The following is a 3,085-nucleotide window of genomic DNA, read 5'->3' on the forward strand; positions in this document are numbered from 1 at the left end:
ATTTAATTTTATGCTCATTACACATTTCAGTGATTATCAGTTTATTTATTGGAGTGTGACACATTTGGTTCCCAATAAAGTGAAAATAGCAAAGTAAGGCGGTGAAGTGAGGAATCATTAAATCTGCATCGATTTCTCAGTGGAGAAATAAAACTGATTTTTGTTTCATCTCCGTTTGTAGCAGAGTAAACTTTGTCACCTCTTTACATCATGTCTCCTGCAGTTTTTCAACTTTTTCCAGAAATCTTTAACCTTCATGTTGGTGAAAATGTATTTTTGTTACTTTAGTTTACCTCCTTTCTCCTTCATCAAACTTATGATGACTCACCTTCCTCAGCTCTCAGCTCTGAAGTCTTCGTCATGACCACTGAGGTCACATTAACTTTAATGCAACTCCACTTGTGTCACAGTTTGTTCTTCCTTTAGTTTTTTATAGAAGGGATGTCCATAAATACGTTCCTCTGCCTCTGACAGCAGCATACATTACTTCACCTACAGAAACTTTATTTTGTCTTTTTGTTTTGCCTGTAAGAACAATATCATCATAATTAGGGCATAATGGCTTGAAACATCAGTGAATGAATAATATATTTAACGTAGTGAACAGAGTTACTGAAGTCAACTTTTCTAATAATCTTGACTATGACTACGAAAGGTGGCTCCATCCCTCAGCTGCAGTCATTCAGTCTCACACTGAGGCTGAAGGTTTTTAAAGATTAGCGTTTCTAAAACCTGTTATGAATAAAATTCTGACATAAACAGAAGAATTTCATTTTTATCTGACCAGTTTTCATTCCCTCTATGCCTGTTGTCTGTGGCCGTGTGTGTGTGTGTGTGTGTGTGTGTGTGTGTGTGTGTGTGTGGGAGGGGGGACGGGGAGGGGGAGGGGAGTGCGTGCGGGGGTTCATGTGCGCATGCAAACATGCCTAGTGTGTGTGTGTGTGTACATTCATTGAGCGCCAGCAGGTGACAGACTGAAGATTAGGAGCTGCTTTTCTCCACCGTGGAACAGAAAGCAGGCGCTGCAGCTCCGGGTCCAGATGCTAATTGTTTGGTGTTCTTATAATGAAGCTCACTGATGAGAAATCAGAGACTTTTGATGTTTCATATCTGCTGTTTGGATTCTAATTCATTCCTGTTAACCCTTCAACTCTTTGAAGCTGCTTGTCCTCCAGTTAAAACCCTGAGTGTTTGCTTCCTGCATCAGGATCATTTTTCCCTTCTGTTCCTCCTTCCAGCGCTAGATGGCAGTGTGCTCACAGCTGTGGCTCAGCTCATGAATACTGATCTTTGATCAAAGCACAGAAACTTCCTTTATGATCATTTATCGACAGTGTTTCGTATTTACACTTCACCCCATCAGACAGCCTCTGTTGCCGTGGAAACGGGTTCAAAATGAGCTGTGCGGATCCACACGGTGTAATTTACTTGCCATCTGAGGAAGGCGAGACGCTGTAATGCATGCAGCAGCTGGGTTGACTCAGCAAAGGTCACAGAAGACGACAGGGCGCTCAGAGTGAATTTGCAGGGTGTTCTGGGAGGGCTGAGGTGCTGAGCCGTTAGACCCCGCCGGCTTACAGCCACGCAATAAAAGTCAAGTCCTGGGAAGTGATGTCCTGTAAAAGCCAAGTCTTACTTTAACACTGAGCTGTCCTGGTAATCCGGCAGCTGAATTAAATGTCAGCCTGGCTCAGCACACCTGGAGCTGCAGCCGGGCCACCCGCTCCTTTCAGCCTGAGTTATGGGTGTTTTACGGCTGGGCCATCTGACCCAGATCGCATTAAAACCCAAATCACATTTTCCTCCGAGACGTTTTTAAGGCCTGCGGGGCCAACACCACCAACCTGCAGCTGTTTGACGCCTTTATTTTAGGACATAGAGGGAGGTTTTAGACCCAGAGGTTTTTTAGCTGTTAAATAAACTTGAAAATGTTCTGCTGAACCCCAGACAGGAAAATCATCCACATTTTTTTTTACTGTTTTCAATACCACTGTTGCTTTCCTTTAAAAAAACATTTTTTTTCCTTATTGATAAGTGAAAACAGGAGACATTTAAAAAAAAAATTTAATTAAGACATTTCAGCTACATTGGAGTAGCTACTAGTTGGAGTTACTGTATGTCTTGCTTCTCCTAGAAGCATTTTATGGTGAGTTTAGAGCCTCTTGGTTTATTTTTATCTGCCGAGAATGTTTCCCATCTTTTCTCTAGTGATGCAAAGATTAACCAATTTACTAGACAGAAGTAGAAAAGCTTCATTCTCTGCTGATTTCATCGGTCGTCTCTTGTGAACTGACTTCTCCCTGCAGCAGGGAAACACTGACGGCTCAGAGCTGCAGCTTCCTTCGTCCTCTGGAGGTTCTGATTCTCCGATTAGCCTCCCAGAGGCCAGAACATCTGACACAGATGTTGTGTTGAGTTCAAATGAAGACGGACATTTTTGTTACACACAACCAGAGAGAGAGAATCTTCAAATAAGTTTTGGAATGAGTACATTTCATGTACTTCACGTTGAAAATACAGAATTACCATCAGAGCGAAGGAGTTTTATGCTGCGAATTGTTTCAGAAAGTCACACCAAGCCCAGAACAACACTGATGCTGAGCTCAGGGAATAAACTTTAAAATGTGTTAGTTTATAAACCACTGACTCTCTTAGCAAAAATATACATTAAAGATTTGTTGTTGTCATGTCAACCTTCCAGGCCTCTCAGGTCTTCTGGTTCTGGTTCTGCTCGTTCATTCATGGCTCTGTTTGTGAGCCTCCTGGGTCACAGGACTGACCCACGCCACATCTTATGGACCTGGATCTCAACTTCCTTAATGAGAGAATGTATTTTCATACAATATAAGTATTATTTTATGGTAAAAATAGATGTGCACCACTCCTTTACAATCTACACATTTCCTTCTCAAATGTGTAGATTTGAGAAGCAGATCTACAATCTAATCTAGATAGAGATACTATGAGATACTATACTATACTATGCAGACTCTCTGTTTGTGCCAATGAAGATTTAGTCATAATTGGATGCTTAACACTTGAAACTTAAAGTGACGGCATGACCTGCTGTCAGATTAAATCTGTG

Source organism: Xiphophorus maculatus, chromosome 5 (assembly GCF_002775205.1).
Source record: "Xiphophorus maculatus strain JP 163 A chromosome 5, X_maculatus-5.0-male, whole genome shotgun sequence".
In the NCBI taxonomy this organism is placed as follows: Eukaryota; Metazoa; Chordata; class Actinopteri; order Cyprinodontiformes; family Poeciliidae; genus Xiphophorus; species Xiphophorus maculatus.